Source organism: Ammospiza caudacuta, chromosome 1 (genome assembly GCF_027887145.1).
Source record: "Ammospiza caudacuta isolate bAmmCau1 chromosome 1, bAmmCau1.pri, whole genome shotgun sequence".
NCBI lineage: Eukaryota > Metazoa > Chordata > Aves > Passeriformes > Passerellidae > Ammospiza > Ammospiza caudacuta.
This window is the reverse complement of record NC_080593.1, coordinates 114,568,387-114,589,855: the sequence shown is the minus strand read 5'-3', so window position 1 is coordinate 114,589,855 and position 21,469 is coordinate 114,568,387.

Below are 21,469 nucleotides of genomic sequence, written 5' to 3'. Positions count from 1 at the left end.
GTCAAGCTCAACTCTGAACAAACTAAACATTGTAGTGGTGTCACCTGGAAATTCTGCTCTGTATCAAAGATAGAGAGCAATCCTTTCTAGGGTGCTGACAACAGGACTTGAAACAAGGATATTTTTGCTGCATGAGCTGCAGAACAACACCCTTCATCTAAGTGAAGGGCTTTAACAACTTCTATTCAGACACACTGGAGAAGCAGTTGGATGAAAACATAGTATATGATCTCTGTGTTGGTTGTAAGCCCATGAATATAATTCTTATGGAAATTATTTTTATCTCCTCCAAAGACAAAATGTTTTGGAAACTCCCTGTGGGTTTCTCAGACTGTCAGTTCATTACCTGGATTACTCCTGCAGTGTTTTAGGCTCTCACACTCTGGACTGAGTTGTGATTCTATATCTATCTCCATTTCTTCCTTTTGCTGCCTTTTTCTTATCCAACCCACATTTTTCCCCAATGGGAAATAAAATTTTTTCATATTTTTCATTTGAAGCTAAGGCTCCTTCAATGACTTCCATTGAGTTTTTTCCAAATCAGGTTCCATTAGCAGAACAAAAATGAAAACAATTCCTGCTGTGGTGAGCCTTAAGAAATGGTTTGTGTACTGAACCAAGACAATGGGTGATAGACAGGCAAGAATTTATGAAGCCAAGATACATACAAAAAAACCCTCACTAACAAGTGGACTCCCATTTCTTTCCTAAGGTCAGTCAACAGCCAACCTTATATACCAGCTAAATAAATACTCAGGTTTAGGAATTTATATAATGTACATCCCCAACAATGAAAAAAACACGGTCAATACTCTTTCTTGGGTTTGAAGAAACAAAATTTACTTCAGAGCTACTATTGTAAAATCTTTGATTTGGGACTAGGGCACAAGCAATATTCAGATGGGGGAAGACCTAATGGGGGTATTGCTGAAAGCACAAGGAACTGACTGTTAGTAGGATACCAGGAAGAGTAGATATCTCCAAGAATTTATGTGGGAGAAAGTGCATGGGTGCTAGCTGAGCTCTTTTGTGCTGTCCCACTGCCAGCTCTTCAGGACACCAGACAGGGTCCTGCAGAGCCACTTTAGTGTGTGGTTCCTATAGCAGCTGGCACTTTATCCTCAGGGGTAGCCTGACAGACGTTATTGAAGCACAGCACCTGCACAAGGACCAGGTTCAAATCATGTGATGTCCTGAAACACATGATCTTCCCAGAAAATGCCTTGTGACAGATTCTAATGCTAAGGCAAACCAAAGGCACTTCAGAAACTGGGCTTAAAGCAGTGGAAATTAGATATTCAGGTAAACCTCATCCTACAAGCACTTGCATTGCACCAACAATGGCAGATACAGGGTGGCTCTACAGAGAGCTGCTCTAACATGTAACACAGAGATCCCCATAGCATTAGCAATTAGCCGGTACCCATCTCATTCTGCATGTCTTCCTTGCATTTTTCCACACCTGGAACACCATGAAGCATGAGGAGAAACACATTTGACTTCAGAGAATCCTAGAATGGCCTGAGCTGGAGAGGATCTTAATTTAGTTATTGACCCCATGCCATTGACAGCTTCTCTGAGCAACCTGTTCCAGTCCATCACCATCCTCACAGTAAAGAATTTCTCCCTAATATCTAATATAAACCAAACCTCTTTCATATTGAAGCCATTGCTCCTTGTCATGCCACTACATGCTCTTGTAAATCACCTCCCTCCATCATTCTTGTGGCTCCCTTTAGATCCTGGGAAGCCTCAATTATGACACCTTGAAGCCTTCTCTTCTCCAGGCTGAAAAATTCAAATTCTCTCAGTCTTTCAGTCTTTATAGATAAAATGTTGTCATTTTCTGAAAATCTGTCTTTGATATGCTTCAAACAGTCACTTAAAACCTGGAGTGGCATTGTCCACGCTGATGACTCTGAAAAGTATGATCTTGGCTTTATAAAATGCTACAGTTAATCAATTAATAGATAATCTATTAAAATTATGGTGCATGGGACTTTAAAAGCCATTTAAAATGTTTGGTTCCTTTCTATTTCTTTTTCCTTTTTTTTTAATCAAATAAGAATATAGTATTGCAGGTGGACATCAGCATTTGAATAGGAAAGGAGTTAAATCGGGAAGGAGTGCGTAGACTTTTTGGTCCAGAGGATTCACACTTGGGGTCATATCAACTATACTACCCCACAAAATGTTCCCATGGGAATCTCTGAGTATGATATCATAGATCCATTTATCTTTCGTAGGCAGTGAACACTTACAACTGCCATAGATTTAGAGGAAACAGAAAACCTGCAGCATTTCATGGAACAGGTCCTTTCATTTGCATTTTTTCCACCCTAAAGTGTAAAGTATTATCTGCTGTGTTGGTTGCTTGTTACCAGACTTCTCAAGATTCCACCTCAGCATCTGGAGAGACTGAGACCTTAGCCAAAGTCAGCCTTTAATTACAGGCAAGGAGGAGAGAAGTGTGATGCTGCAAGAGGGGCTCATGCACCTCTTCTACACCCCTCCAGTAGTGCTACTGAAGACCATTTGATAAGAAGCCCTTATCTTTCCTTTCTCCATTTCACTTCATGAGGCTTTATATGAAATTCTTTCATCTCTAATGGCCCTTCAAAAGTTTACAACCATATTGATACTTGGAAGACGTCAGGCAACTGGAGCAGGTAGAGAGTCTTCAGCATAAATTATGGAAGGATTAGGCTGTAATTGAAAAGAAAGCCTAACCAACAGAGAGGAAATTTTTGTACTTATGAATCCAATATATTGTCATCACTTCAACCAATTTGATCTACATCTGCTGACTGCAGCAGAACTGGAAAAAAAAACCTTTCTTCTTTGTAATAACATTGGAGGGAATTGTTCTCTGCAAAGAAGGTGTGCACCTACAGAGATGCTCAGAACTCTGAGCTTTGGCACAGCTTTTACTACGTCCACTTGCCACATAAAGTGATTACAGCTTTTTTTGTACATCCCACATGTGAGACTTTATGAGAAACCCAATCAGGCTGGCAAAAACAGGATGAAGTGGGGACAAACTTAATTTACATCTAGAAAAGTGGACTAGAAGCATAGGCCTTGAAAACTTCCATGTCAAACAAGGTTGAGCTGTCAAATATAAATATCCCCATGATTATGGAAGACTATTTTAAATCTCACTTTGGGATTTGGGAAATCTTGATTCTTGCCAAGTCTTTCTGGAGGATGTCCTAAACTCCATAGCAGGTATTTATTTCAACTAATTACAGACAATCTGTTCTGGAGAAAATGAGTACCAGTACAGGACTGAAATGCAATAGAAGACACACATGAATCTCTATGCAACATTCCCACTTTCAAAAAGCATCAGAAATTTTTGTTCACTATCTGAAAAGGAACCTTAAGTCACCTGACAAGTAGCCCTTCCTTCAAACTTCAAAAGCCACAAAGCCCCCCAAGCTTCTGGCTCCCATAATCTTGTTCCTTTTGAAAATTTTCTGTGATTCTCTTTCTGATAATAAATATAAGCTCACAAAATGAAAACAAGGAAACTATGAGAGTGCTCCTGTTTCAAGTGTAAAGCTCAATCATGTGCATCCTGCAAATTTCAGGTTGTAGTGTAGGATCTATAAAAAGCCTATCCAAAAGATATGAAGGAGTTGCCCTAATCTGGGAGTATTACCCACATCACGACTTGTGCTTCTGTGCAGGTGTGCCTGGATACAAACTGCTAATATTTTTAAAACCAACACTCCATGTTAAAACAAAAAAAGATTGTGATAAAATTAGAAAGACAAAAATACCACTTGTTCTTGAAAAAATCCATAGGAAATTAATTTTATGCTACTCAAATAATTTCTACTGAGTTAAAAACAAACTACGTGCTGCTGAGACCTCACCTGCAGTGCTGCATCCAGCTCTGGGATCCCCAAGACTGGAAGGACATGGACCTTTTGGAGCAAGTTCAGAGGAGGCCACCAAGATGATTATAGAGATGGAACACTCCTCCTATGAGGAAATGCTCAGAGAATTTGGATCATTTGGCCTGGAGAAGGTGTCAGAGCAAAGCAATTGTGGCCTTCCAATGTCTGAAGGGAGCCTGCAGGAAAGATGGAGAGAGACTGTTCACAAGAGCATGTGGTGACAGGATATGGGGTACTGCATTCAAACTGACAGTAGTCCCTGGTCTAGTGAAAGGTGTCCCTGTGCACAAAAGGGCATTGAAACTAGATGACCTTTTGGGTCCCTCCCAACACAAGCATAAGGAAAGATGTCTAAAACCAAGTCACAGGCTAGTGTTTTATTAGTCTTGCAGTTGTAGTATATTCCATGTAATGTCAAAAAATTATTAAAGATAACAGTTGACTACAGTATCCTAATAGAACTTCAGAACTAAAATTTAAGGAATTTTTACGAATCTCATCAGATTACAGGGCAAACTGCAATGCATTACATAAATCCTTTTCAGAGTAGGTAATTTACATGCACAAATAATTACTTTGAAAGAAGTGAAGCAATCAAGTTTAAGGCGCCAGATCTAGGAGCACTATTGTTTCCTCAGGCAGGCTGGTAGTAAAGACTCCTCATTGTCCTTAGGATAATGATGGGCCATAGAATGCCACAAGTAGAGATAATATAAGGATTTCCCATCTGACATAAAATGTGAAACATAAAGCATGGTCTCCATTTTGCTGTCCAAGATTTATTCTGAATTTACTCACTTTAATATACTAAATAGACACAGAATTGTTCTGCTATAAGGACATTCACATTTTTTGTTTATTAAAAAAAAGGATGGTAATATCTATATGTTGCAATGCTAGACCATGGTGCATTCCATGTACTTTGTGCAATGGAGGTGTGTTGATGCCAAAAGCACAATGCTAATAATCTAACATTCATACTACAACAGTGAAAGGTGGATAAAGATGCATTTCCCTACCAGACAGGAGAATTTCTTCAACATTCTTTGGCTGATCTGCAGAGTCATTCATTGAAATTTGAATTAAAGTTGTCATCTTACCTTTAATACAGATCCTCATTATTCAGTCAATTTTCTCCTCTCTCTCTCTTTTTCCTTCTTTCTTTCTTGCTTGCTTGCTTTCTTGCTTTCTTGCTTTCTTTCTCCCTTTCTCCCTTTCTTACAAATATCCTGAAAATAACCTTCAGCTTCTTTAAAACATAAAGCTTTGGCGTTTTGGAGTAACCGTAATGAGCCAATAAACCCAATTTGGAGGCTGGTTAGTACCACATAAATTAATTTCCCTGCTAAATGATCAGAGTCACATCCACCTTTTTCACTACCATCTGCCTCACAACAAAGTTGGCACTGTACTCCTTTGAGAGGTGGACTGTAAAAGTGTCATTTAGGAAAGGCTTATTAACAAAATCCTTTCTAAGTTCCAATTTTCCTGTTCCAGGGTAATGATCACAGGCAGCATATATATACTGTTAGCAGGAAACAGTCAAATGTCCATATGGCATGCACTTAAATAAATAATATTTAAAAAATAATTAAAAAGTAAACGGAACGTGTGTATGGATCTATGCAAATACTCACCTTCATTTTCAGGGATTTTCCCATGTAGTTGATCACAACAATTGTGCTAGTTGTTAGTTCTGCCTATGAAGGAACAGTCCCTGCCAGCTGGGGCATTTCCCACTTGCCTCTGGACTATGTAAACAAGGCCTGTGCCACACCTGTAAAATGGCACAGGAAAAAAATCACTTTTCCTGAGCTTGCTCTTAATTCCATGTCCCTGTTCTGATGTGTGACAGACATTCAAAGTCACTCACTCAGCCATCTGATTTAGTTCCTTACCAAGTGTTGTAAAGCAGGAAAGCATCCAAACATTGTTGCTAAATTCTGATTAAAAACATTGTTCTGGTATTTTTCATTTGTTGTGAGTACACATACCTGGAGACTAAGGTTTTCTTTATATTGAGAAGTCTGCAGTGAAGGCAAGGAAGACTTAAATATTGACAAGGACTTTCATTTTGTTTTTCCAGTAAAGAATAATATAGGGTGACAAAACTGATTCATGGGGCAGTAGAGTGATAAGTTTTTCCATGTGAAGGAGATAAGGAAGAGGTTGAATACTCAAGTTAAAATGTATTTTTATGTGCTTTGCTTTTGTGAAGCAGAGTCAGAATTAAGCAGTTCCACCACATGAAATTTTATTTGCAATGAAGTTATTCTGCTGTTAATGGTGCTGTTCCATCCTGGGCCAAGGTGCCAGTGGGGCCATGAGCTTTCAGACAGGGGTCCAGTACCAATGTGACATACAAGCATCATGTTATTTGGTTATCTTTCACTAAATGCCCTGCAGCTTGGTGTTTTCTACCACGACAAAGTGTAGACAGTAGCCTTTGTTTATTTTCAGAAATAAGATGTATTTTTTTCCGCCAGATTTTCACAACTTCCATTTTTTCCCCCCTTAACACTAGCCCCAAATGCTGAAGTGGTAATAGTTTGGGTTTCAATGTTCTCTCCTTTCTAAATAAAAGGAAAAGAAATCCTTAAAATAGTCTCCATAACTTTCTATCTTAAGTATAATTAGATTCTTTAGTATTATTTTTCCGTCTTAATTCTTATTTCGTCTGTTTTGTTTTTATAGGTGTTCTGAGGAGAACTGCGTTTTAAGCAATGATTTTCAATAAATTTCTACTTCAGAAACTCATCAGACAGTTTGAACAACAAAACCCAGTAGCAGTAACCACATGAGTCAAATTTAACATAAAAGAAGCTTTTGAAACCACACTGTGGATTTCTAATCTGTTTTTTGTCCTCAAAAATGAATCTAAATTACTTGAATGTAAATTAAAAATAGCAAATTCTACAACTGCAGACTTCAAAACCTACACCACAGAATTACTGTCTTTCTTTCAGATCTATTGTCTCCCTAAATTTAGAAAGAATTGAAAACTTTCATTTTCTCCACTGAAAATTAGCACTGCCAGTAGATCATCTAGTAAAATTATTATAAGAAATCTTTAATTCCCATTTATCAAGGCCACAATGATTCCAGAAACTCCAGAGTACATGCATGTTGCAGTATGACAACACCAACACTAGGTAATAACAAATCCAAACTATCTCCATGTCTCCGATACAGCAGACTGAAGAGGCAGAACCTTCTGTTTGCTCCTGCAAGTAGCTCAGGAGATCATCAATTTCATAATTCTGGAGATCAGTGCAGGTTTTCTGTTCATTATGGGAAAACATTCTTGTTCCTACCCTTTCTTCACTGCATTCTGCCTCTCAGATCCTGAAAACATGGATATGCCTATTTTGAGCAAGGATATGCCTATTTAAAAACCTTAAATGGCACTATTAAATAAACTCTGTGCTCTAGGACTGAGATGAGTGCCTTGAGGTCTCGTCAGTTTGGTTAGTTGCAAAAAACTGGCAAAATAATTGTCCTGCATTTTCCAGGAATCCCAAATAATTTCCATGTGAATGAGGTTTATCTGATATATCTCTGGACTCCTCACAGATAGTTTCTGTTTATCCACATGAATTGTGGAGTTCTACAGTGTCACAAAAACGGAAATTAACCCTTGGACAGAAAATTCTGTATAAGTTTCTGTTTGAACCCATGAAAAAAATGTGAAAAGTGCTTTCAAGAAACAAAAGGTAGCTTTCTTACAGCAGGAAGAGAAGACACCTATCCCTTCATGGCTGCCTCTGTTAAATGCTGGGTGGTTGAGGGCTCATTGCTACCTGGCAGCACTGCTGAGCCACGTTTCCTCCCCTAAGGAGCAGGGCACACTGCACTTCTTAAGAAAGTTTAAAAATATATTTTCCTGGGTTTGTGATTGAGTTTGAGTTATAGTAAACATTCTACCAATGCTTTAAAATCACTGCTTGCCTTTCTCTTTTTTCTATCCTCAACATCTTACAAACATAGCCTGTGTTTCTTTCCTGTTTTACAGCTTCAAAGCCATTTCACTGCCAGCTAAAAGCATAGGATATGTTTACTCTGGTCATTAAAACACTGATCAGAGTATCCAAAATCTCAGTTTTTCAAGAGAACATTAATCTGGTCAATTTTCCACCATGCAGATGATCAAAAGAAGCAGAACTCTGCTATCCCGTCATGCAAATAAAATTATGTGCACAAGGCACACTGTTAGTATTATCACCAGAGACATACTGTGTATTCCTATAAGGCTATTTTAATGTTTCTGGTGTATCATTTCTTTTTATAGACATGGTTGCTGATTTTAAAACAAAGCCATTTCTGTTAGCTTGCTAAAAAACAAACCTAAAGATTGAAAATATAACTCCTATTTCTGTGTACATATTTTTGGCACATAAATGAATTCTTTAGGGTACATTACTTGGTATTCTGCAGATGAAAATGAGCCTGATCTTTGCATATTTTCAGCTGACTAGCTGCAAATCTTTGAAGATTCAGAAGCTACACAGGGATATTTAAGATGACATACTATTTGGAAAGCTTGCAAGATTTATAAACCTGACCACAGCACCATGCAAAATGTGGCTCTGCCATTTCTGATTTTGTTCTGAGCATATTCCGACATGAGATATCGTGGACAGCTACATTTTGAAATCCAGTTGTGAATATACAATGCTCAGAGAGAAGGAAGGCATAAACAAGTCCACTCTTAAATCTCTTGAGTTGTTGTCTGCTCAGTCTCTACAGTCAAATGACTTCAGCAAAACAAGCAGCAGGATGAAGCTTCAGAACCTGAACCTGTTCCCTCCTTCTGGAGCACAGTGAAAGGCTGCAATTACTGCCACCAACAAATACTGGAGATATATTATACACCACAATGTAAGGTAGATATGTATAAACCTCTTTCTTGGAAAGTAACCACTCTCAGATTAATAAAGGAATTTTTTATATATATATATATATATTTAGAAGCCAGTTTATTCCTGAACAGATGCTAGAAGAGCATACTTTTAAATCTGAGAAAATTTAAAACTAAAAGGGAAGACCAAAATAATTTGAGAGTGTTTCAGTCTCAAGTATCATAGCAGAGGCAACCTTCACATCCAGTCTGGGTTTCAAACTCATAACTCAGTGACTTTCCAAGTGCCCACACTGCCCTTTTTCAAACATTAGGGAAGGGTGATTTTTTAGCTTATCTCCTGTTTTGGCTAAGATTTTGATGTTGTTCTCTTCAGGAGCCACCCATGCCTGTTTTCTGTGCTGTTTCCTTGCTGGATCTTCCATTTATCCTTCTGTCTGCCCTGTTCTTCAGTTGTGAATCCTCCCTTCTCTGATCATGTCCATGAATTTCTGGGGAAGGTGGCAACTCCAGAAGGCAGAGGAAGACCTAGTGTCTGAATCTAGGACAGGGTAAGGAGACTTCCTTTCCACTCACCTGCCACACACTTTTGAAAGAAATTACCAGACAAACTTCTAGCATACTGATATACTCCCATATATCCAAAAATATCCTCTAAATCTTATCATAATGCACCTTTAAAATTATTTTTAAAAAATAAAAATAAGAAAATAATTTCAAAAAGACATCTAAGATGATACAAATTCACAGCAAAGCTTAGTGTAGTTGAGCAAATGCGCCGTGACAATATGTACTGGTACATCTAAGAGATTCCTTCTCAACTGGAGCACAGAACAAATGGACTTAATAGGCAGACAGAAAAAGGAGAAGACAACTCCTTCCCAAGCATCATTACATTCCTCCTCTCCCCCACACACGTGCACTCTAAAGCAGTGATTCCTGGGTTGTGCTCATGTCAGAAGTTAATACTCTGCTGACATTACTGAACTCCATGAAGATTGCATGTCTGCACATCCCACACACGACATCCAGTCCCTGGTGCACAGGACATTTCCTGTGTGCCTCATTCAGCACTTCAGTGGTGCCTGCTCGGCATTTGACACATCAGTGCCCTGCTGAGTGCTCTGTTCATGCCACCTGGAGCAAGTTCTAGGTCATACCACCAGGCAAAGTCATCTACACCAAGCCCTACAGCTCTGGGCCTCAGACAAAAGAAAACAACCCAAATAAAACCTTCAAACCTATTGGAAACTAGCTCAGCTTTACCAGGTGTAAGGATAAGGTCTAAGAACAATGTTCCATGAATAGAAGAGAGCTCATCTGTTTAACAGCTATGTTTGAGAAAACTTCTTAAACTGTGTGACTGGGGACTGATTCCGAGAAGAGACTGAGGTCCTGCTTCACACACCTCGGTGCATTTTCTCCACCTGTATTATGACCAAAGCAAAGCCATCCAGGGCTGAAAATAATGTACCTGGTGGATGTGGGCTGATCCTTGCTGCTCAAACAAGCTTTGAGAGGCAAGGCCAAATACTCTAAGTGTAGCACTGAGCAGGTATCCACACACATGGGCCTGCCTGGCTTCAGGCACATGTTTGCTGCAGTTCTGCTGGCCCCTGGCATTGACTGAGCACGAACACCACTGCCTGCTCCCTGTCAGTCATACCCAAAGAGAATTTGGCTTGTTTATTATAGACTAACAAAAGTCAAGGGAACATTTGTCTTCTAAATATATAAACTATGTAAACTCTGGGGACAAACATCTGCTTAAGTTTAAAATTAACCTTTGATCAGAGACAGGCATAGTCTGGGCTCAGATAAACTTGGATACAAACATGAGCACAGTGAGGGTCTGAACCAACCTTTTGGTGGGAATTGCAGGCAGCTGTGGAGGGGAGGGTAGGAGAGCACAAGAGGAGGACAAAGCTATATTAAAGCTGTTTATGGACTGTAATTAGGGGTGAATCAAAAGCTGTGAAGGAAAAACAAACAAGCCAAACCAATGGTAAAATCAAGAAGAAACTAAAAAAAACATGGTAAGGGTTAAGCTAACAGAATACCAGCCTATAAACTGTTTACAGTGTGCCTGCTGTAATAGAAATATTTTGCTGGGATTGGAAGCCTAAAGTTAGAGAGACACAGAACTGGTGAGTGCATAAATCTCAGTCTGTGTAAGAGTGTGAGGGGCCGGTTCCTGTGCAGGGAACAAGTTACTCACATGCTGCTGCCACTCAGGAAAAAGTAAACTTATTTGGCTAAGAGGTAAAGATGGTGTTTTCTGTGTACACGTGATGGTAACAACTATGTCACTATTCTAAAATCTTTGCTTCCTTTGGTTTCTCAGGGTTTTATTGCCTTGAAAAATTTCAGTGGTTAGTTTGCAAATACCTGATTTGTGGGTTTTTTTTGTTTGGTCTGGATTAGGTTTGGTTGGGATTTGTGGGTTTGGTGGCATTTGTTTGTTTGGTTCGTTTTGGTTTTGTTTTAGTGTTTTACTGTTGGTTTTTTGAGGTAAAAGCTTGAATTTTGTTGTATGAGGGAAATATATCAGCTAGGGCAACAGCAGAGCTACTCTGAACATCTTGTTCTCCCTTATAGTTTTGAGGAGCAGTCAGGAATACCACAATGTCTCTCCCAAAGACACTGGACATACACAGGGAAAGAAATTCAGTGTGGATAAATTTGGGGAAGAGATAGATTCTGCTCTTCCTGTTGGGTTAAAATTTTACTTGTTTTGGACTTATTTTTCCTGGTGGTGAGTTTTGGGGTTTGCTGCTTGGAATTTTCTTTTTCCATCTAACTTCTTGATGTAGCTGCAACTAGGAAGTGGCTTCAAAAATGAGTGAAGGTGTTACACCTCTGTGGGTGCTCTGTAGAATTACGTTTGAAGGGCCCCAGGACACCCCAATAATCCTCTTAGGCAGGGATAATGATCCTCAGTGAAGTACACTGCATTTGGCCTTTCTGTGGTGAAAAGATAAACACTGCAGTCCTGCTGACTTCTGCAGTTAACCCAGTGCTTCCTAGATGGTAGTGTTTGGCTTTTTTGGTTTGGTTTTTTTTCCTGAAATTTCATTGCCATTATGTATGTCTGTGATAAAATATATTACCCTTGACTGGTTAAGTGGTGCTCTCTGATTCTCTGTATAAATGTATTGTGACATTGAACCACCAGGTATTGAAGGTGTAGAGCTCAGATATTAGAATGGTAGGGAACTTAAATATCTAGAAAGATCCCTGATAAATGATACACTCTGCAGACTAACCTCTGCCAAATTCTATTCAAATAGCACAGGGATAATGTGAATATGACTCTAATGAAGGAAGGCTGGAGTTGCCATAATGCATGCAGGTGCAATTGCTCCAAATCTCTCTTAAAATCCATTTTCCTGCCAGTGCTCATTCTTCCTTTAAACAGAAGTTAATACTCTGCTGACATTACTGAACTCCATCATGCTCATTATCTCAGGCTAGCATTTAGATCAGGTTTTTGGAGGTGAAAGACCAATTCATTAACTCTATTGTGTCACTCAATGACTTCCTGTGGAGAGATCATAAGTCAGATGGGGGTGTCACGGCTGGAAGATAAAAGAGAGCTATAAAGTAGGAAGACAACTGGTATAATTCACAAAAATGAGGAAAAAAAATTACTCTATAGCGTTTAATTTCTATTCATAGTTCAGGTTTTAAGTATGTTATTTAGATAACAGTGCGTCTCAGTTTGTTTCTTTTTTAATGAGTTTCAGATATGGAATAAAAGAGGTTATTGGTTGGCTTTTTTTTTTATTTAAAAGAGAAAATTAATATAGGCAACAAGTAACACAGAAATCCCTGTTAAAAAAAAAGTGTGCTTCAAAGCCTGTCATGTTGAAATGCTGATAATATAATAAATATATTAATTTGTCTTAAAGGGAAAAAAATGAGTGTTTGGAAAATCATTACTTTATCAAAAAGAAAGTATTATGAAATTGTTTTAATTGTTGATAAAGAAAGAAATGGCTGCCAGGAATCAAAATCCACATATTTGATTAAAATAAAATCTCCATAGTGTTTCTTAAGGTTAAAGACAATGTTTATTTTTAGAGTACTCTCTGGTGTATTCTAAAATATTCTTCTCTCTAAAAGAAAAAAAAATTCTCTCTGAAAGAATTGTGTAGGACTATTATATAGAAAGTAGTCTCCTGCTGCTACTACTTATGATGGAACATGAAGCGTCTCAGCTTGCACATGGGAAGTAAACAAGCGAAAAATACTTCTTGTGCTTTTAATTGAGTTTTTTGTACAAAAATTTTCAAATATGAGACTTTACCAGTATAATTAACAACTACTTAATATGGAGAAGCAGTGTCAAATAAGGAATGCCTTTGCCAGAGAGCTTTGGAGTCTCTATTCAGCTTCCCTCTACCTGGGAACATCATAGAATCCCAGAATGGTTTGGCTTTGAAGGGACCCTAAAGACCATCTGGTTCCAACCCCCTTGCCATTGGCAGGGACACCTTCCACTATCCCAGGCTGCTCAGAGACCCCATCCAGCATGGCCTTGAACACTCCCAGGGATGGGGCATCCAGGGCTTCTCTGGGAGAAGCTGGGCAACTTCTTCCACTGTCTCACCATCCTCACAAAAAATATTTTCTTCCAGATACCTAATCTAAACCTGCTCTCTTGCAATTTAAAGTCACTTCCCTTTCTCTTATCATGACCAGACGGACCCCCTGGAGACATTGGAAGGCTGCGCTAAGGTCTGCCAGAGCTCTCTCTTCTCCAGGCTGAAGAACCCCAAACCTTCAGCCTTTCCCCACAGACGATCTTGGGTGGGACTCTCTCCTGCTAGGCTGCAGGAAGCCCCGGGGGAGATGCGGGATCGGGATAGGGACGAGGGCGGGCGCAGCAGGCCCCACTCTGTGGCAGGGCCTAAGGCCAGCGGTGAGTCTCTGCCTCAGCCAGGCACAGAGAAAGAGTCCGGGTGAAAAAATGCCAACATCAGAACATGTAAACATATTGTAGTGAAATAAACGGGCAAGGAGACCTGCTGCTTTTTGGATGCCTTTATTATGTGATCAGCTCTGGGTTGGGGCCCGAGGGGTCACGCATACCACCACCGCTGCCTTTGGGGACACAGAGCATGAGGTAGAAAATTTTGCTCCACAGCAGAACTGGGGCTTCCGTCCTCACGGGCTTGCCTAGAAACAATATTGGCCCATAGTTTAGGGGTGTCATCCAAACTGAGTATTATTAAACACAGGACAGAATCAGGCTCTGCTCAATGGTGGGTGATTTCCTGTGGTTCTGCCAGGTTAAAATCATAGTTGATGTGTGGGTTTGTTGTTTTTGAGAGGGTCCATATAGTACCAACGGCCCCTCATTAAATTCAGTCCGGGTGCAAGTCCTTCTGGGAGCAACGGAAGTGGTTCCCAAGGGAATACAGGGTAAGATGATAACACTTAACAGTGGTAACCATAGGCAAGTCCCAGAATGCTAACATTCAATATTCAACAACAGACCAACAGTTCAAATTAAGACTCTATCAACTTCATCAACATCAACTAGCAATTACAACTCTGAAAAAGAGCTCCCATCTCCAGGGTTTTATTTCTCACAGTAGCATGTTCTTGTGCTTCAGTACCTTCTGGTAAACTCCCTCCTTCAGCTGATGGCACCGGGATTTCCAGCAGATAACACAGGCTGAGGGCTGGGAGCAAACCCAAAACCAGCAGCTGTTATCAGTCACTGAATGAAAAGCAACAGGACCGCTCTTACAACTTTGAAGGTTTCAAGCTTAAAACCCCCCACGACTTGGTGAAATAAACACAAGCAGGAGACCTTTCTCCTTTTTAATGCCTTTATTAAAAGTGATCAGCTCAGGTGGGGAGAAGCAACGGGCTCATGCTCACATCAGAGTGACTCGGAGGAGAAGGAAGAGCTCAGCTTTGTCCACAGGTCTGTAGGCAGAGCTGTGGATTTTATCCTCACGAGAGCATCAGGAAATCCCTTGCTTTTTTGATTCAACATTCAATGTCCTCTGTCTAGCCGACATCTTTGAGATTAGGGTGAGGGGTAAAAAGGGTCTTGATGACTGCTAGATTCTGTTCCTCACATCTCGACATTGCATTGATTCATCAAGTTGTTTTAGGGGGTTTTGGCTAGGTTTGGTGAGGGGTCCCTCCTGTTGCATGCTGGATCCAATGTCATTTGCATGTTGACTCCATGTCCCTTCCCCTTCACCATCCGGGTGCCATCCTCCAGGAAGCAGCAGCTTGTCACTCGCAAAAGGGAGAATTCTTAACTATCAAAGACAGGTAGTTAACAGAAACGACAGGTGATTACAATAACAAACAGTTAGAACTCCACCCTGGCAGCAACTGGCCTAACCTGTTAACTCTGCAACCTTTAAAAAAAATGGGCAGCTTTTTCTACTCATAACACTTGGGAAATCTAAGATCTTCCTCAGTTTCTAATGTGTTCACAGAATCACAGAATGGGTCAGGTTGGAAGGGACCACAGTGGGTCACCAGGTCACACCTCCCTGCTCAAGCAGGCTCGTTCTAGAGCACGCGGCACGGGATTGTGTGCGGATGGTTCTTGCTTATGTCTGGTGAGGGAGACTCCACAGCCTCTCTGGGCAGTCTGTTTCATTGGATAGTCACTCTCACAGTAAAGAAGTTCTTCTATTCAGGTGGAAATTTCTGAGCATCAGTGTCTGCTTATTGTCTCTTGTCCTATTGCTTGGCATCGCTGAGAAGAGCCTGGCTTCATTCTCTTGTCACTCTCCCTTCAGATATTTATACATTGATGAGGTGCTCAAACCTTCTTATTCCAATAAATCCTGGGATTTCTTTTCCTATTTTTCACTTCTTATTCATTATTGATGAAAATTTGTGCGGTTTCCAAGCTGTACATAAAATAAGAAGCCAGTTTTCCTTTCTCCTAGATGGTTTGGAAACAGCTACTTTCTCTTCTTCACTCTCCCCCCATTTCAGCTGATTCTCTTTAATGCTTCTTACTTTAAGTGAGAATCCCTTTATCAGAGGGATGAAAGCCACCGTTGAAAGGAAACAGAAAAAAAGAAATTCTAAACTGGTATCAATCTTTCTATTATGAATGCAGTTATTTATTGATCAATTTGGTTGCTCTTGCTGTGTTATCTGGGAGCATTCTTTGTTCTATTTTTCATCTGGATTGAAGCACTCTTCACAAAACCTTTCTTTACATTTCATCCATGTTACTATCTCTTCTGTTCCCCCTCCTCACACCCTGCAACTTTAAGCTGCACTCATTTTAAATATTTTCTAATATTAACACACTGGTTGATTTTTTTTTCATCAGATAGCAGCTCAGTAACTGGAAACGTAAGAGTCACTTAATATAAAGATCACTGAAAATCATAAACCATTTTCTTCTTGACCTTTTCCACCAAAACATTAGCTTCTGAGTCAGCCTGCTTTGAAGCTACAGAAGCACTACATATTGTTATGTTGGTTTCTGACTTCAAGCAATTCTTTTCTTCCATTTCCTCCTATTTTTAGCATCTGAAGGCTGAAATTTTACAATATGCTATTGCTCTTTTTTTTTTTTTCCCAGGAACAAATGTCAGCGCATCAAAAGCTCACTGCTTTTAGTATGTGTCACTTGAGATCACTGGGAAAAAATACTTTGTAAGCCTCCTTATTGAATCATTAACCGTGGGCGCTACTATAAATAGTTTTCACAAAAGTTCTGAGATCAGTTATTTCAGCATCACTTCACTGCTAAGTAAAATTCATAAAGACTCTCAACACTGAACAAGGGGACAATAAAACCTATAATCCCAAAGGTGAAGAGGTATGCAATCAAAATATTTTACCTGTATGTAGCTTTTGTATGTGTTTTGGTATATACCCTGTGGTATCACAAGAATTTCTATCAGCTATATAGTATTTGCAATGAAAATAACTGTACAAACTCACATACACATGTACTTGGGTCATTCACCCCCTCTCTCTGTTTAGATGCCAGTCTTAAATCTCCCAGACCTGAAATGCTTTCTGCAGCAATCCAGTCCTCTCAGACAACCATACAATAGCTGCTTCTTAGGATCTTGGAATCTCTAGGAAAATGGTTCATATCATCTTTCTGATCTATAGTTATCAAGGTGAGGGAGTGGTGGGGTCACTGCAAACACATTTGGCAGATCCAGATAAAGGCCACAGTAGCTCTCCTGTTGCCTTTGGTGTGCTGCCACAGAAATTCACCCTCAGTGTATGCATAGTTATCTCCTATATGGTCCCATAGCTGTGGCTGGGGACAGGATCAATCTCCTCATGGCATATCCAGCTATGACTTCTGTACAGCCTGCAACACCAAGAATTTATTAAAGAGCTGGGAGGACTCTTGTTTTTTCTTGATAATCAATTACCTTTCCTGCCACTGGGCCAGAGGTGTTCACCGAGTGCTCAGAGGCATTCACTGAATTTAATGAATCTCTGGGAGAGGTGTGATAAGCAGAAAGACATTGATATATTTGGCAGGAACAACCAGTACAGGTTTTCCAGAATGCTGTTCAATTTGCCACTCATCAAGTTTGTATCTAAAGCAACAAAGAAATCAAATATATTAAACATCTAAAACAGGGCTACTAAATTGCCACCTAGTGGTCTTGTAATGAAGCTAAAATCTCCAGCCTGCTGATCTGGCTAAACAATATTGGTGGGAGTTTGGTATTTTTGTCAGGGTCCCATTGTGGGTGTTCTCTGATGCCTTGCACATAGTGTGATTGGAGCAGAGGGGTGTCAGGGCACAACTTCCAAGCCAGTACAAGACAATTGGAACTTCTAGGGTACCAGGGGCAGGTTGTACAGGATGTAAGGTACCAAAATGGAATTCCTGAGCCAGTCAGCCATCCTGTGCATAGGGTAAAACATGCTGCCAGGTAGGAGCCCTAGTGTATTATCTGTACTGCTTGTTAACTTTTCCTTTCTGACAAAACAAAGAAACAAGCAAAAGTAACTAAGTTGAAATAAAAGATTTTCTGACTCTTGGGAGATTAGTTAGGAATTTGCTTCTTCTGAGGCTCAATAAGATCCAGAGAGATGATTGTGGCCTTTCAGAACCTACAGGGGCTATGCAAGAAAACTGGAGAGGAAAATGGAGTGACAGGAGAAGGGACAACAGCTTTAAACTGAAAGTAGCTTTAGGTGAGATACCAGGAAGAAATTCTGTACTGTGAGGGTGGTGAGGCACTGGAACAAGTTGCCCAGAGAACTGTTGCTGCTCCATCTCTGAAAGTGTTCAGGACTGGGCTGGACAGGGCTGTGAGCAACCTGGTCTATTGGAAGGTGGCAGAGGGGTGGGAAGTAGATGATCTTTAAGGTCCCTTCCAACCCAAACCATTCTATGGTTCTATGATGATTCCAGAGGAGGAAGCACTTTGCTCTACTGGGTGCTCTCCCACCTTCTAGTCTCACTCTGCCTGAGCCATATGTTCATCAGCACATGCTGTTTACACAGAACCAAGCAGATGAGAAACAATAAAGAAGCACAAGTGGAACAGTAAGTTTTGCAGTTCTGCTTTTGTGATTGGTCTGCCCAGAAGCGACTAAGAGAGACTAAAAATAATTTGCAACATGATGAACTGCATAAACAAATTCTCTGGGGATTAATGCAGCCTCACTAATTTTACCGATAATCAGGTGGGGGAGCACTGGATTGACAAAGCTGATGCTCACAGGAGGTGGAGGAGGCAGAGGCCTCGTGTTAGAAAGTGTCCTGGAGCGGGGGCTGCTGGCTACATCTCTGGGAGGACACATCAGTTGTTTCACAGATAAGTCAGAGATAAGTCAGTCCATGGAAGCAGAATCCAAATGATTCATCTCCCTCCTCCATCCTGTCACCTGCTGGGACCTAGTACAGTTAGTGGCTGAAAGAGAAACATCAGCTCTGAAAGACAGACTGAAAACCCTTATCGTACTTTTATTGAGCTCCTGGGTTGCAAAGGTGTCACATGACTATGGCATTGGTCTGAGGATGCTGCAGAAACTGAAAGTTTAACCCTGGACAAAACACATCCCCTCGCAGATCACTTGCAGATCAATACCTTGATTAAAGTATTGGCAATTCTTCTGTCTTCTCTCCTCTTAGGATGAACTGAGAGCCCTGCAAGCAAAGGTCAGTGAGATGACATAGGTCAGGAAAGCTAGATGAAGAAGAGAAAACAAACATGGCTGGGGCAAAGGGTAGGACTTGGGTAGCAATATAAATAATCAAATTTTGACATTAATATTGTCTTTCTACACTTCAGATTTTGTGACTAAAATACAACTCACCATATAGAGTACTATATATAGTGGTAGTTTTCCTTTCATATCACTTTTGGCCTGGTTGACATTAATCTGTTTTAAGATAAATCTGATTTTTATTTGTGGGCATTTTCCCCCTTTTTTTTTTTTTTTTGCATGCACCTATAGTTCTCTTGTTTCACATTGTACATTGTACTTTCTTGTCTAGGGAAATCTGCACCTTGTTTCTCTTTGTTTCACAGATTTGATTTGCACACTGTTTAGTTTTAAATAAGTATCTATAGTTATACTAGTGTCTGACCTCACTCCAATAACTTAATCATATTTTAGTCAATTAAGTTCTCTGTAGAGTGAATAGCTATCTAAACTGATTTAACTGATTTACTTTTTCTTTTAAGGCCTCAGCTTCCCTTCCTCTAGTTGTTATGGAAGCACAGTAATAGAGGAAGCTGTAAACACACTCCACACACTGATGTGCCACTAATCCCAACTACCTAGTATAATAAAAAGGCACTCAATTAAAAGCTAGTTTACTCCTTAATGTACTCTAGGTGATTTGATCTTCAAGGAGTTCACAATATAAGGTGAAAGGTAATCAATACAGTACTGTCTGAGCAATTGCAGATATAACTGCATACCTGTTGTCAACAAAATTATGCAGGGACAGAATGCCCTATAAATGTAACCAGCTTTTTCAAAAAAATAAATGCTCTGCTCCAAACCTGAGAAGCTGGTAAGCTGTGGAAGGGGCTAGCAGTGAGCCTGTTAGCTAAAAGAGCGAGAAGTAAGAAGAAGAAGAAGCTGATAAAGAGCTTTCTCCAAAGCCGTAACCAAAGAGATCGAGAGAAGGAAGATAAGAGCATTCTGCAACTAGATGAAGCATTTTTAGAAAGTTAGGTGGAGCCAGAGTAACTTTTCACCAATGGCATAGTATTGAATTATTGTAGCCAATAGCTAAGGTAGAAGAAGAGTAAACAACTAGAAAGTGTATAAAAAATCAGCCATTTTCATTAATAAACTGTTGCCAAGTGTTACCAACTAAAACTACTTGTAGTCTCTGCTTTATGTCGTGACCACCTCGACTGCGACAGTAAGCCACGAAATAGAATCCACATGACAATTACTCATTTGAACTTTAATGTGTGCCATGAGTTTCTGTTTCCCCTAACCTTTTCTGAGTCAGTCTCCTCAGGGCTTATTAGGATCGCCTTTGACTAAGGGATTTACCACACCATCAGTCTGCAAGTGTTCCGCTATCCCAGTAGCTTCCTGAGTTTTCAGATTCCATTCAAATTGCCATGCCAAATGGCATCCATATAACTCTGGAAGACATGCCTTTGATTTCTGGGGCCTCATGCCTGCTGCAGGTAATAGTGAACACCTTCAAATAGCTCTCTTGACATATTTTACGCTTTCTAGGTAGGAGGTTCTAGATCCTCTGTGTTCATCCCCACAAATAACCAGAGCTAATGGCTTGGGATGTGCATTCAGCACATTTCTTACTTGATGCTTATACATTTACAAAATCACTGAAGGCTTTCATGAGGAAGAAAGCATCATCCAGTGTTACTGTGCCAGCATTGAATATGAAGAATAACTACTCAGTTGTCACGTGTAGAGAACATACAGTAAGAACTTATTTGTGTGGGCTCTGAAAGGCACTGTCTGTCTTGTCCTCATCTTATGGGCTATGCAGTTTTTACTCAGCTCAGAGCAGTCAGACTGAACTTGTGCCTCCCCTAAAATACCTGAAGATGTGCTGTAAGGGGCAAACTGTCTAAACTTACTGCTCTGGCAGAGAGCTACATTAAGGCTTTTAAAAATTGGAGTACAGTCAGGCACTTAAAAATGGACCACAGTTTTCTCAGCCAGTTGATATATCTCAGGTTAAGTGACAAAACAGGGCTTTCACAGGAATTTCTTTGAGAGACCTTAGACATGAGCAGGGTAACAGAACAGTCATGATCTGAAAAATAATAATATTATTCTCTGAATACATGGAACAGTACTCAGTCAAAGGGATGTAAAAGTTGAAGTAACCTGAATGTTGTGGGGTTTTTAAACAATTTTAATTCAAAATTGTGAGTGAAACAAGTTTGACCTTTTACAAAGCAAAGTTGCTTTTATTTATTCATTGTTTATTTTCACTTCGCGTGTGTGTCTGCCATCTCCAGGGATAAAAGTACTGAAGTCAATTCCCTTCTGCCTTTCTTTATATGGAGCTGGTATTTATAATGAGCCTCCAGTCAGCTCTGTCATATTAAAATGAACTTTCTGAATTATTGTTGTTCGCCTGATTTCACAATAAGCCCTTTGCAACCCACAACACTGTCAGCAATCTAACCAAAGGCAAAAATTTCTTTAATGTCTAGATCAGTTTATGTTGAATACTATCAACACCTTTCAGTAGCAGTAGTATTTAAATACAGCTGGC